Genomic DNA, 17420 nt, shown 5'->3' with positions numbered 1-17420 from the left:
GGGGAACTCCGGGTCAGATATCACAGATACAGGACCGGGAACCCCGGGTCACATATCACAGATACAGGACGGGGGAACCCTAGGTCAGATATCACAGATACAGGATAGGGAACCCCGGGTCAGATATCACAGATACAGGACAGAGAACCCTGGTTCAGATATCACAGATACGGGACGGGGAACCCCGGGTCACATATCACAGATACAGGACGGGGAACCCTGGGTCACATATCACAGATACAGGGCGGGGAACCCTGGGTCAGATATCACAGATAGAGGACAGGGAACCCCGGGTCACATATCACAGATACAGGACAGAGAACCCTGGTTCAGATATCACAGATACAGGGCGGGGAACCCCGGGTCACATATCACAGATACAGGACGGGGAACCCTGGGTCACATATCACAGATACAGGGCGGGGAACCCCAGGTCACATATCACAGATACAGGACGGGGAACCCTGGGTCACATATCACAGATACAGGACAGGGAACCCCGAGTCAGATATCACAGATACAGGGCGGGGAACCCCGGGTCACATATCACAGATACAGGGCGGGGAACCCCGGGTCACATATAACAGATACAGGACAGAGAACCCCGGGTCACATATCACAGATACAGGACAGGGAAACCCGGGTCACATCACAGCTACAGGACAGGGAACCCCGGGTCAGATATCACAGATACAGGGCGGGGAACCCCGGGTCACATATCACAGATACAGGGCGGGGAACCCCGGGTCACATATCACAGATAAAGGGCGGGGAACCCCGGGTCACATATCACAGATACAGGGCGGGGAACCCTGGGTCAGATATCACAGATAGAGGACAGGGAACCCCGGGTCACATATCACAGATACAGTACAGAGAACCCTGGTTCAGATATCACAGATACAGGGCGGGGAACCCCGGGTCACATATCACAGATACAGGACGGGGAACCCTGGGTCACATATCACAGATACAGGGCGGGGAACCCCAGGTCACATATCACAGATACAGGACGGGGAACCCTGGGTCACATATCACAGATACAGGACAGGGAACCCCGAGTCAGATATCACAGATACAGGGCGGGGAACCCCGGGTCACATATCACAGATACAGGGCGGGGAACCCCGGGTCACATATCACAGATACAGGACAGAGAACCCCGGGTCACATATCACAGATACAGGACAGGGAAACCCGGGTCACATCACAGCTACAGGACAGGGAACCCCGGGTCAGATATCACAGATACAGGGCGGGGAACCCCGGGTCACATATCACAGATACAGGGCGGGGAACCCCGGGTCACATATCACAGATAAAGGGCGGGGAACCCCGGGTCACATATCACAGATACAGTGCGGGGAACCCTGGGTCAGATATCACAGATAAAGGACGGGGAACCCCGGGTCACATATCACAGATACAGGGCGGGGAACCCCGGGTCAGATATCACAGATAAAGGACGGGGAACCCTGGGTCAGATATCACAGATAAAGGACGGGGAACCCCGGGTCACATATCACAGATACAGGGCGGGGAACCCTGGGTCACATATCATAGATACAGGACGGGGAACCCCGGGTCACATATCACAGATCCAGGGCGGGGAACCCCGGGTCACATATCATAGATACAGGGCGGAGAACCCTGGGACAGATATCACAGATAAAGGACGGGGAACCCCAGGTCACATATCACAGATACAGGGCGGGGAACCCCGGGTCAGATATCACAGATAAAGGACGGGGAACCCTGGGTCAGATATCACAGATAAAGGACGGGGAACCCCAGGTCACATATCACAGATACAGGATGGGGAACCTCGGGTCACATATCACAGATACAGGACGGGGAACCCTGGGTCACATATCACAGATACAGGACGGGGAACCCCGGGTCACATATCACAGATACAGGACAGGGAACCCTGGGTCAGATATCACAGATACAGGATGGGGAACCGCGGGTCACATATCACAGATACAGGACAGGGAACCCCGGGTTACATATCACAGAAACAGGACAGGGAACCCCGGGTCACATAACACAGATACAGGACGGGGAACCCCGGGTCACATATCACAGATACAGGACAGGGAACCCTGGGTCAGATATCACAGATACAGGACGGGGAACCCTGGGTCACATTTCACAGATACAGGGCGGGGAACCCCAGGTCACATATCACAGATACAGGGCGGGGAACCCCGGGTCACATATCACAGATACAGGACGGGGAACCCCGGGTCACATATCACAGATACAGGACGGGGAACCCCGGGTCACATATCACAGATACAGGACGGGGAACCCCGGGTCACATATCACAGATACAGGACAGGGAACCCCGGGTCACATATCACAGATACAGGACAGGGAACCCTGGGTCACATATCACAGATACAGGACGGGGAACCCTGGGTCACATATCACAGATACAGGACAGGGAACCCTGGGTCAGATATCACAGATACAGGACGGGGAACCCCAGGTCACATATCACAGATACAGGGCAGAGAACCCTAGGTCAGATATCACAGATACAGGGCGGGGAACCCCGGGTCACATATCACAGATACAGGACAGGGAACCCTGGGTCACATATCACAGATACAGGACGGAGAACCCTGGGTCAGATATCACAGATACAGGATGGGGAACCCCGGGTCACATATCACAGATACAGGATAGAGAACCCCGGGTCACATATCACAGATACAGGACAGGGAACCCTGGGTCACATATCACAGATACAGGACGGAGAACCCTGGGTCAGATATCACAGATACAGGATGGGGAACCCCGGGTCACAGATCACAGATAAAGGACGGGGAACCCCGGGTCACATATCACAGATACAGGACAGGGAACCCCGGGTCACATATCACAGATACAGGACAGGGAACCCTGGGTTACATATTACAGATACAGGACAGGGAACCCCGGGTCACATATCACAGATACAGGATGGGGAATCCCGGGTCACATATCACAGATACAGGATGGGGAATCCCGGGTCACATATCACAGATACAGGACGGGGAACCCTGGGTCACATATCACAGATACAGGACAGGGAACCCTGGGTCACATATCACAGATACAGGACAGGGAACCCCGGGTCACATATCACAGATACAGGATGGGGGAGCCCGGGTCACATATCACAGATACAGGATGGGGAATCCCGGGTCACATATCACAGATACAGGACAGGGAACCCCGGGTCACATATCACAGATACAGGGCAGGGAACCCCGGGTCACATATCACAGATACAGGACAGGGAACCCTGGGTCACATATCACAGAAACAGGGCGGGGAATCCCGGGTCAGACATCACAGATACAGGGCGGGGAACCCTGGGTCACATATCACAGATACAGGGCGGGGAACCCTGGTCAGATATCACAGATACAGGGCGGGGAACCCCGGGTCAGATATCACAGAAACAGGACTGGGAACCCCGGGTCACATATCACAGATACAGGACGGGGGAACCCCGGGTCAGATATCACAGATACAGGACTGGGAACCCCGGGTCACATATCACAGATACAGGACGGGGGAACCCCGGGTCAGATATCACAGATACAGGACAGAGAACCCTGGTTCAGATATCACAGATACAGGACAGGGAACCCCGGGTCACATATCACAGATACAGGACAGGGAACCCCGGGTCACATATCACAGATACAGGACAGGGAACCCCGGGTCAGATATCACAGATACAGGACGGGGAACCCCGGGTCAGATATCACAGATACAGGACGGGGAACCCCGGGTCAGATATCACAGATTCAGGACGGGGAACCCCGGGTCACATATCACAGATACAGGACAGGGAACCCCGGGTCAGATATCACAGATACAGGACAGGGAACCCCCGGGTCACATATCACAGATACAGGACAGGGAACCCCGGGTCAGATATCACAGATACAGGACGGGGAACCCCGGGTCAGATATCACAGATACAGGGCAGGGAACCCCGGGTCACATATCACAGATACAGAACGGGGAAACCTGGGTCACATTTCACAGATACAGGGCGGGGAAACCTGGGTCACATATCACAGATACAGGACAGAGAACCCTGGGTCACATATCACAGATACAGGACAGAGAACCCCGGGTCACATATCACAGATACAGGACAGAGAACCCCGGGTCACATATCACAGATACAGGGAAGGGAACCCTGGGTCAGATATCACAGATACAGGATGGGGAACCCTGGGTCACATATCACAGATACAGGACAGAGAACCCCGGGTCACATATCACAGATACAGGACAGGGAACCCCGGGTCAGATATCACAGATACAGGACGGGGAACCCCGGGTCAGATATCACAGATACAGGGCAGGGAACCCCGGGTCACATATCACAGATACAGGACGGGGAAACCTGGGTCACATTTCACAGATACAGGGCGGGGAAACCTGGGTCACATATCACAGATACAGGACAGAGAACCCTGGGTCACATATCACAGATACAGGACAGAGAACCCCGGGTCAGGTATCACAGATACAGGATGGGGAACCCCGGGTCACATATTACAGATACAGGACAGGGAATCCCGGGTCACATATCACAGATACAGTGCTAGGAACCCCGGGTCACATATCACAGATACAGGACAGGGAACCCCGGGTCACATATCACAGATACAGGGCGGGGAACCCCGGGTCACATATCACAGATACAGGGCAGGGAACCCCGGGTCAGATATCACAGATACAGGGCGGGGAACCCCGGGTCACATATCACAGATACAGGGCGGGGAACCCCGGGTCACATATCACAGATACAGGACAGAGAACCCCGGGTCACATATCACAGATACAGGACAGGGAAACCCGGGTCACATCACAGATACAGGACAGGGAACCCCGGGTCAGATATCACAGATACAGGGCGGGGAACCCCGGGTCACATATCACAGATACAGGGCGGGGAACACCGGGTCACATATCACATATAAAGGGCGGGGAACCCCGGGTCACATATCACAGATACAGGGCGGGAACCCCGGGTCAGATATCACAGATAAAGGACGGGGAACTCCGGGTCACATATCACAGATACAGGGCGGGGAACCCCGGGTCAGATATCACAGATAAAGGACGGGGAACCCTGGGTCAGATATCACAGATAAAGGACGGGGAACCCCGGGTCACATATCACAGATACAGGGCGGGGAACCCTGGGTCACATATCACAGATACAGGACGGGGAACCCCGGGTCACATATCACAGATCCAGGGCGGGGAACCCCGGGTCACATATCATAGATACAGGGCGGAGAACCCTGGGACAGATATCACAGATACAGGACAGGGAACCCCGGGTCACATATCACAGATACAGGACGGGGAACCCCGGGTCAGATATCACAGATACAGGACGGGGAACCCCGAGTCACATATCACAGATACAGGACAGAGAACCCCGGGTCAGATATCACAGATACAGGACAGAGAACCCCGGGTCACATATCACAGATACAGGACAGAGAACCCCGGGTCAGATATCACAGATACAGGACAGAGAACCCTGGGTCAGATATCACAGATACAGGACAGGGAACACCGGGTCACATATCACAGATACAGGGCGGGGAACCCCGGGTCACATATCACAGATACAGGGCAGGGAGCCCAGGGTCAGATATCACAGATAGAGGGCGGGGAACCCCGGGTCAGATATCACAGATACAGGACAGGGAACCCTGGGTTACATATCACAGATACAGGGCGGGGAACCCTGGGTCACATATCACAGATTCAGGACAGGGAACCCCGGGTCACATATCACAGATACAGGACGGGGAACCCTGGGTCACATATCACAGATACAGGACGGGGAACCCTGGGTCAGATATCACAGATACAGGACAGGGAAAACCGGATCACATATCACAGAAACAGGGCGGGGAACCCCGGGTCACATATCACAGATACAGGGCAGGGAACCGCGGGTCACATATCACAGATACAGGAAAGGGAACCCCAGGTCACATATCACAGAAACAGGGCGGGGAACCCCGGGTCACATATCACAGATACAGGGCAGGGAACCGCGGGTCAGGTATCACAGATACAGGACGGGGAACCCCGGGTCACATATCACAGATACAGGACAGGGAACCTCGGGTCACATATCACAGATACAGGACAGGGAACCCCGGGTCAGGTATCACAGATACAGGATGGGGAACCCCGGGTCACATATTACAGATACAGGACAGGGAATCCCGGGTCACATATCACAGATACAGTGCTAGGAACCCCGGGTCACATATCACAGATACAGGACAGGGAACCCCGGGTCACATATCACAGATACAGGGCGGGGAACCCCGGGTCACATATCACAGATACAGGGCAGGGAACCCCGGGTCAGATATCACAGATACAGGGCGGGGAACCCCGGGTCAGATATCACAGATACAGGACAGGGAACCCTGGGTCACATATCACAGATACAGGGCGGGGAACCCTGGGTCACATATCACAGATACAGGGCGGGGAACCCCGGGTCACATATCACATATAAAGGGCGGGGAACCCCGGGTCACATATCACAGATACAGGGCGGGAACCCCGGGTCAGATATCACAGATAAAGGACGGGGAACTCCGGGTCACATATCACAGATACAGGGCGGGGAACCCCGGGTCAGATATCACAGATAAAGGACGGGGAACCCTGGGTCAGATATCACAGATAAAGGACGGGGAACCCCGGGTCACATATCACAGATACAGGGCGGGGAACCCTGGGTCACATATCACAGATACAGGACGGGGAACCCCGGGTCACATATCACAGATCCAGGGCGGGGAACCCCGGGTCACATATCATAGATACAGGGCGGAGAACCCTGGGACAGATATCACAGATACAGGACAGGGAACCCCGGGTCACATATCACAGATACAGGACGGGGAACCCCGGGTCACATATCACAGATACAGGACGGGGAACCCCGGGTCACATATCACAGATACAGGACAGAGAACCCCGGGTCAGATATCACAGATACAGGACAGAGAACCCCGGGTCACATATCACAGATACAGGACAGAGAACCCCGGGTCAGATATCACAGATACAGGACAGAGAACCCTGGGTCAGATATCACAGATACAGGACAGGGAACACCGGGTCACATATCACAGATACAGGGCGGGGAACGCCGGGTCACATATCACAGATACAGGGCAGGGAACCCAGGGTCAGATATCACAGATAGAGGGCGGGGAACCCCGGGTCAGATATCACAGATACAGGACAGGGAACCCTGGGTTACATATCACAGATACAGGGCGGGGAACCCTGGGTCACATATCACAGATTCAGGACAGGGAACCCCGGGTCACATATCACAGATACAGGACGGGGAACCCTGGGTCACATATCACAGATACAGGACGGGGAACCCTGGGTCAGATATCACAGATACAGGACAGGGAAAACCGGATCACATATCACAGAAACAGGGCGGGGAACCCCGGGTCACATATCACAGATACAGGGCAGGGAACCGCGGGTCACATATCACAGATACAGGAAAGGGAACCCCAGTTCACATATCACAGAAACAGGGCGGGGAACCCCGGGTCACATATCACAGATACAGGGCAGGGAACCGCGGGTCAGGTATCACAGATACAGGACGGGGAACCCCGGGTCACATATCACAGATACAGGACAGGGAACCTCGGGTCACATATCACAGATACAGGACAGGGAACCCCGGGTCAGGTATCACAGATACAGGATGGGGAACCCCGGGTCACATATTACAGATACAGGACAGGGAATCCCGGGTCACATATCACAGATACAGTGCTAGGAACCCCGGGTCACATATCACAGATACAGGACAGGGAACCCCGGGTCACATATCACAGATACAGGGCGGGGAACCCCGGGTCACATATCACAGATACAGGGCAGGGAACCCCGGGTCAGATATCACAGATACAGGGCGGGGAACCCCGGGTCAGATATCACAGATACAGGACAGGGAACCCTGGGTCACATATCACAGATACAGGGCGGGGAACCCTGGGTCACATATCACAGATTCAGGACAGGGAACCACGGGTCACATATCACAGATACAGGACGGGGAACCCCGGGTCACATATCACAGATACAGGACGGGGAACCCTGGGTCACATATCACAGAAACAGGGCGGGGAACCCCGGGTCACATATCACAGATACAGGGCAGGGAACCGCGGGTCACATATCACAGATACAGGACAGGGAACCCCGGGTCACATTTCACAGATACAGGACAGGGAACCCCGGGTCACATATCACAGAAACAGGGCGGGGAACCCTGGGTCACATATCACAGATACAGGGCAGGGAACCGCGGGTCACATATCACAGATACAGGACGGGGAACCCTGGGTCACATATCACAGATACAGGACAGGGAACCGCGGGTCACATATCACAGATACAGGACGCGGAACCCTGGGTCACATATCACAGATACAGGGCGGGGAACCCCGGGTCACATATCACAGATAAAGGGCGGGGAACCCCGGGTCACATATCACAGATAGAGGGCGGGGAACCCGGGGTCACATATCACAGATTCAGGACAGAGAACCCTGGGTCACATATCACAGCTACAGGACGGAGAACCCTGGGTCAGATATCACAGATACAGGATGGGGAACCCCGGGTCACAGATCACAGATAAAGGACGGGGAACCCCGGGTCACATATCACAGAAACAGGGCGGGGAACCCCGGGTCACATATCACAGATACAGGGCAGGGAACCGCGGGTCACATATCACAGATACAGGACAGGGAAACCCGGGTCACATATCACAGAAACAGGGCAGGGAACCCCGGGTCACATATCACAGATACAGGGCAGGGAACCGCGGGTCACATATCACAGATACAGGACGGGGAACCCTGGGTCACATATCACAGATACAGGACAGGGAACCGCGGGTCACATATCACAGATACAGGACAGAGAACCCCGGGTCACATATCACAGATACAGGACAGAGAACCCCGGGTCACATATCACAGATACAGGACAGAGAACCCCGGGTCACATATCACAGATACAGGGAAGGGAACCCTGGGTCAGATATCACAGATACAGGATGGGGAACCCTGGGTCACATATCACAGATACAGGACAGAGAACCCCGGGTCACATATCACAGATACAGGACAGGGAACCCCGGGTCAGATATCACAGATACAGGACGGGGAACCCCGGGTCAGATATCACAGATACAGGGCAGGGAACCCCGGGTCACATATCACAGATACAGGACGGGGAAACCTGGGTCACATTTCACAGATACAGGGCGGGGAAACCTGGGTCACATATCACAGATACAGGACAGAGAACCCTGGGTCACATATCACAGATACAGGACAGAGAACCCCGGGTCAGGTATCACAGATACAGGATGGGGAACCCCGGGTCACATATTACAGATACAGGACAGGGAATCCCGGGTCACATATCACAGATACAGTGCTAGGAACCCCGGGTCACATATCACAGATACAGGACAGGGAACCCCGGGTCACATATCACAGATACAGGGCGGGGAACCCCGGGTCACATATCACAGATACAGGGCAGGGAACCCCGGGTCAGATATCACAGATACAGGGCGGGGAACCCCGGGTCACATATCACAGATACAGGGCGGGGAACCCCGGGTCACATATCACAGATACAGGACAGAGAACCCCGGGTCACATATCACAGATACAGGACAGGGAAACCCGGGTCACATCACAGATACAGGACAGGGAACCCCGGGTCAGATATCACAGATACAGGGCGGGGAACCCCGGGTCACATATCACAGATACAGGGCGGGGAACCCCGGGTCACATATCACATATAAAGGGCGGGGAACCCCGGGTCACATATCACAGATACAGGGCGGGAACCCCGGGTCAGATATCACAGATAAAGGACGGGGAACTCCGGGTCACATATCACAGATACAGGGCGGGGAACCCCGGGTCAGATATCACAGATAAAGGACGGGGAACCCTGGGTCAGATATCACAGATAAAGGACGGGGAACCCCGGGTCACATATCACAGATACAGGGCGGGGAACCCTGGGTCACATATCACAGATACAGGACGGGGAACCCCGGGTCACATATCACAGATCCAGGGCGGGGAACCCCGGGTCACATATCATAGATACAGGGCGGAGAACCCTGGGACAGATATCACAGATACAGGACAGGGAACCCCGGGTCACATATCACAGATACAGGACGGGGAACCCCGGGTCACATATCACAGATACAGGACGGGGAACCCCGGGTCACATATCACAGATACAGGACAGAGAACCCCGGGTCAGATATCACAGATACAGGACAGAGAACCCCGGGTCACATATCACAGATACAGGACAGAGAACCCCGGGTCAGATATCACAGATACAGGACAGAGAACCCTGGGTCAGATATCACAGATACAGGACAGGGAACACCGGGTCACATATCACAGATACAGGGCGGGGAACCCCGGGTCACATATCACAGATACAGGGCAGGGAACCCAGGGTCAGATATCACAGATAGAGGGCGGGGAACCCCGGGTCAGATATCACAGATACAGGACAGGGAACCCTGGGTTACATATCACAGATACAGGGCGGGGAACCCTGGGTCACATATCACAGATTCAGGACAGGGAACCCCGGGTCACATATCACAGATACAGGACGGGGAACCCTGGGTCACATATCACAGATACAGGACGGGGAACCCTGGGTCAGATATCACAGATACAGGACAGGGAAAACCGGATCACATATCACAGAAACAGGGCGGGGAACCCCGGGTCACATATCACAGATACAGGGCAGGGAACCGCGGGTCACATATCACAGATACAGGAAAGGGAACCCCAGGTCACATATCACAGAAACAGGGCGGGGAACCCCGGGTCACATATCACAGATACAGGGCAGGGAACCGCGGGTCAGGTATCACAGATACAGGACGGGGAACCCCGGGTCACATATCACAGATACAGGACAGGGAACCTCGGGTCACATATCACAGATACAGGACAGGGAACCCCGGGTCAGGTATCACAGATACAGGATGGGGAACCCCGGGTCACATATTACAGATACAGGACAGGGAATCCCGGGTCACATATCACAGATACAGTGCTAGGAACCCCGGGTCACATATCACAGATACAGGACAGGGAACCCCGGGTCACATATCACAGATACAGGGCGGGGAACCCCGGGTCACATATCACAGATACAGGGCAGGGAACCCCGGGTCAGATATCACAGATACAGGGCGGGGAACCCCGGGTCAGATATCACAGATACAGGACAGGGAACCCTGGGTCACATATCACAGATACAGGGCGGGGAACCCTGGGTCACATATCACAGATTCAGGACAGGGAACCCCGGGTCACATATCACAGATACAGGATGGGGAACCCCGGGTCACATATCACAGATACAGGACGGGGAACCCTGGGTCACATATCACAGAAACAGGGCGGGGAACCCCGGGTCACATATCACAGATACAGGGCAGGGAACCGCGGGTCACATATCACAGATACAGGACAGGGAACCCCGGGTCACATATCACAGATACAGGACAGGGAACCCCGGGTCACATATCACAGAAACAGGGCGGGGAACCCTGGGTCACATATCACAGATACAGGGCAGGGAACCGCGGGTCACATATCACAGATACAGGACGGGGAACCCTGGGTCACATATCACAGATACAGGACAGGGAACCGCGGGTCACATATCACAGATACAGGACGCGGAACCCTGGGTCACATATCACAGATACAGGGCGGGGAACCCCGGGTCACATATCACAGATAAAGGGCGGGGAACCCCGGGTCACATATCACAGATACAGGGCGGGGAACCCGGGGTCACATATCACAGATTCAGGACAGAGAACCCTGGGTCACATATCACAGCTACAGGACGGAGAACCCTGGGTCAGATATCACAGATACAGGATGGGGAACCCCGGGTCACAGATCACAGATAAAGGACGGGGAACCCCGGGTCACATATCACAGAAACAGGGCGGGGAACCCCGGGTCACATATCACAGATACAGGGCAGGGAACCGCGGGTCACATATCACAGATACAGGACAGGGAAACCCGGGTCACATATCACAGAAACAGGGCAGGGAACCCCGGGTCACATATCACAGATACAGGGCAGGGAACCGCGGGTCACATATCACAGATACAGGACGGGGAACCCTGGGTCACATATCACAGATACAGGACAGGGAACCGCGGGTCACATATCACAGATACAGGACGCGGAACCCTGGGTCACATTTCACAGATACAGGGCGGGGAACCCCGGGTCACATATCACAGATAAAGGGCGGGGAACCCCGGGTCACATATCACAGATACAGGGCGGGGAACCCCGGGTCACATATCACAGATACAGGACAGAGAACCCTGGGTCACATATCACAGATACAGGACAGGGAACCCCGAGTCAGATATCACAGATACAGGGCGGGGAACCCCGGGTCACATATCACAGATACAGGGCGGGGAACCCCGGGTCACATATCACAGATACAGGACAGAGAACCCCGGGTCACATATCACAGATACAGGACAGGGAAACCCGGGTCACATCACAGATACAAGACAGGGAACCCCGGGTCAGATATCACAGATACAGGGCGGGGAACCCCGGGTCACATATCACAGATACAGGGCGGGGAACCCCGGGTCACATATCACAGATAAAGGGCGGGGAACCCCGAGTCACATATCACAGATACAGGGCGGGGAATCCTGGGTCAGATATCACAGATAAAGGACGGGGAACTCCGGGTCACATATCACAGATACAGGGCGGGGAACCCCGGGTCAGATATCACAGATAAAGGACGGGGAACCCTGGGTCAGATATCACAGATAAAGGACGGGGAACCCCGGGTCACATATCAAAGATACAGGGCGGGGAACCCTGGGTCACATATCATAGATACAGGACGGGGAACCCCGGGTCACATATCACAGATCCAGGGCGGGGAACCCCGGGTCACATATCATAGATACAGGACAGGGAACCTCGGGTCACATATCACAGATCCAGGGCGGGGAACCCCGGGTCACATATCACAGATACAGGATGGGGAATCCCGGGTCACATATCACAGATACAGGACAGAGAACCCTGGGTCACATATCATAGATACAGGACGGGGAACCCCGGGTCACATATCACAGATCCAGGGCGGGGAACCCCGGGTCACATATCACAGATACAGGATGGGGAATCCCGGGTCACATATCACAGATACAGGACAGGGAACCCCGGGTCACATATTACAGATACAGGGCAGGGAACCCCGGGTCATATATCACAGATACAGGACAGGGAACCCTGGGTCACATATCACAGAAACAGGGCGGGGAATCCCGGGTCAGATATCACAGATACAGGGCGGGGAACCCTGGGTCACATATCACAGATACAGGGCGGGGAACCCTGGTCAGATATCACAGATACAGGGCGGGGAACTCCGGGTCAGATATCACAGATACAGGACCGGGAACCCCGGGTCACATATCACAGATACAGGACGGGGGAACCCTAGGTCAGATATCACAGATACAGGACTGGGAACCCCGGGTCAGATATCACAGATACAGGACAGAGAACCCTGGTTCAGATATCACAGATACGGGACGGGGAACCCCGGGTCACATATCACAGATACAGGACGGGGAACCCTGGGTCACATATCACAGATACAGGGCGGGGAACCCTGGGTCAGATATCACAGATAGAGGACAGGGAACCCCGGGTCACATATCACAGATACAGGACAGAGAACCCTGGTTTAGATATCACAGATACAGGGCGGGGAACCCCGGGTCACATATCACAGATACAGGACGGGGAACCCTGGGTCACATATCACAGATACAGGGCGGGGAACCCCAGGTCACATATCACAGATACAGGACGGGGAACCCTGGGTCACATATCACAGATACAGGACAGGGAACCCCGAGTCAGATATCACAGATACAGGGCGGGGAACCCCGGGTCACATATCACAGATACAGGGCGGGGAACCCCGGGTCACATATCACAGATACAGGACAGAGAACCCCGGGTCACATATCACAGATACAGGACAGGGAAACCCGGGTCACATCACAGCTACAGGACAGGGAACCCCGGGTCAGATATCACAGATACAGGGCGGGGAACCCCGGGTCACATATCACAGATACAGGGCGGGGAACCCCGGGTCACATATCACAGATAAAGGGCGGGGAACCCCGGGTCACATATCACAGATACAGGGCGGGGAACCCTGGGTCAGATATCACAGATAGAGGACAGGGAACCCCGGGTCACATATCACAGATACAGTACAGAGAACCCTGGTTCAGATATCACAGATACAGGGCGGGGAACCCCGGGTCACATATCACAGATACAGGACGGGGAACCCTGGGTCACATATCACAGATACAGGGCGGGGAACCCCAGGTCACATATCACAGATACAGGACGGGGAACCCTGGGTCACATATCACAGATACAGGACAGGGAACCCCGAGTCAGATATCACAGATACAGGGCGGGGAACCCCGGGTCACATATCACAGATACAGGGCGGGGAACCCCGGGTCACATATCACAGATACAGGACAGAGAACCCCGGGTCACATATCACAGATACAGGACAGGGAAACCCGGGTCACATCACAGCTACAGGACAGGGAACCCCGGGTCAGATATCACAGATACAGGGCGGGGAACCCCGGGTCACATATCACAGATACAGGGCGGGGAACCCCGGGTCACATATCACAGATAAAGGGCGGGGAACCCCGGGTCACATATCACAGATACAGGGCGGGGAACCCTGGGTCAGATATCACAGATAAAGGACGGGGAACCCCGGGTCACATATCACAGATACAGGGCGGGGAACCCCGGGTCAGATATCACAGATAAAGGACGGGGAACCCTGGGTCAGATATCACAGATAAAGGACGGGGAACCCCGGGTCACATATCACAGATACAGGGCGGGGAACCCTGGGTCACATATCATAGATACAGGACGGGGAACCCCGGGTCACATATCACAGATCCAGGGCGGGGAACCCCGGGTCACATATCATAGATACAGGGCGGAGAACCCTGGGACAGATATCACAGATAAAGGACGGGGAACCCCAGGTCACATATCACAGTTACAGGGCGGGGAACCCCGGGTCAGATATCACAGATAAAGGACGGGGAACCCTGGGTCAGATATCACAGATAAAGGACGGGGAACCCTGGGTCACATATCACAGATACAGGATGGGGAACCTCGGGTCACATATCACAGATACAGGACGGGGAACCCTGGGTCACATATCACAGATACAGGACGGGGAACCCCGGGTCACATATCACAGATACAGGACAGGGAACCCTGGGTCAGATATCACAGATACAGGATGGGGAACCGCGGGTCACATATCACAGATACAGGACAGGGAACCCCGGGTTACATATCACAGAAACAGGACAGGGAACCCCGGGTCACATATCACAGATACAGGACGGGGAACCCCGGGTCACATATCACAGATACAGGACAGGGAACCCTGGGTCAGATATCACAGATACAGGACGGGGAACCCTGGGTCACATATCACAGATACAGGGCGGGGAACCCCAGGTCACATATCACAGATACAGGGCGGGGAACCCCGGGTCACATATCACAGATACAGGACGGGGAACCCCGGGTCACATATCACAGATACAGGACGGGGAACCCCGGGTCACATATCACAGATACAGGACGGGGAACCCCGGGTCACATATCACAGATACAGGACAGGGAACCCCGGGTCACATATCACAGATACAGGACAGGGAACCCTGGGTCACATATCACAGATACAGGACGGGGAACCCTGGGTCACATATCACAGATACAGGACAGGGAACCCTGGGTCAGATATCACAGATACAGGACGGGGAACCCCAGGTCACATATCACAGATACAGGGCAGAGAACCCTAGGTCAGATATCACAGATACAGGGCGGGGAACCCCGGGTCACATATCACAGATACAGGACAGGGAACCCTGGGTCACATATCACAGATACAGGACGGAGAACCCTGGGTCAGATATCACAGATACAGGATGGGGAACCCCGGGTCACATATCACAGATACAGGAAAGAGAACCCCGGGTCACATATCACAGATACAGGACAGGGAACCCTGGGTCACATATCACAGATACAGGACGGAGAACCCTGGGTCAGATATCACAGATACAGGATGGGGAACCCCGGGTCACAGATCACAGATAAAGGACGGGGAACCCCGGGTCACATATCACAGATACAGGACAGGGAACCCCGGGTCACATATCACAGATACAGGACAGGGAACCCTGGGTCACATATTACAGATACAGGACAGGGAACCCCGGGTCACATATCACAGATACAGGATGGGGAATCCCGGGTCACATATCACAGATACAGGATGGGGAATCCCGGGTCACATATCACAGATACAGGACGGGGAACCCTGGGTCACATATCACAGATACAGGACAGGGAACCCTGGGTCACATATCACAGATACAGGACAGGGAACCCCGGGTCACATATCACAGATACAGGATGGGGGAGCCCGGGTCACATATCACAGATACAGGATGGGGAATCCCGGGTCACATATCACAGATACAGGACAGGGAACCCCGGGTCACATATCACAGATACAGGGCAGGGAACCCCGGGTCACATATCACAGATACAGGACAGGGAACCCTGGGTCACATATCACAGAAACAGGGCGGGGAATCCCGGGTCAGATATCACAGATACAGGGCGGGGAACCCTGGGTCACATATCACAGATACAGGGCGGGGAACCCTGGTCAGATATCACAGATACAGGGCGGGGAACCCCGGGTCAGATATCACAGATACAGGACTGGGAACCCCGGGTCACATATCACAGATACAGGACGGGGGAACCCCGGGTCAGATATCACAGATACAGGACTGGGAACCCCGGGTCACATATCACAGATACAGGACGGGGGAACCCCGGGTCAGATATCACAGATACAGGACAGAGAACCCTGGTTCAGATATCACAGATACAGGACAGGGAACCCCGGGTCACATATCACAGATACAGGACAGGGAACCCCGGGTCACATATCACAGATACAGGACAGGGAACCCCGGGTCACATATCACAGATACAGGACAGGGAACCCCGGGTCAGATATCACAGATACAGGACGGGGAACCCCGGGTCAGATATCACAGATACAGGACGGG

This window comes from Pseudophryne corroboree (genome assembly GCF_028390025.1).
Source record: "Pseudophryne corroboree isolate aPseCor3 chromosome 2 unlocalized genomic scaffold, aPseCor3.hap2 SUPER_2_unloc_5, whole genome shotgun sequence".
NCBI lineage: Eukaryota > Metazoa > Chordata > Amphibia > Anura > Myobatrachidae > Pseudophryne > Pseudophryne corroboree.
This window is presented reverse-complemented; position numbering follows the sequence as displayed.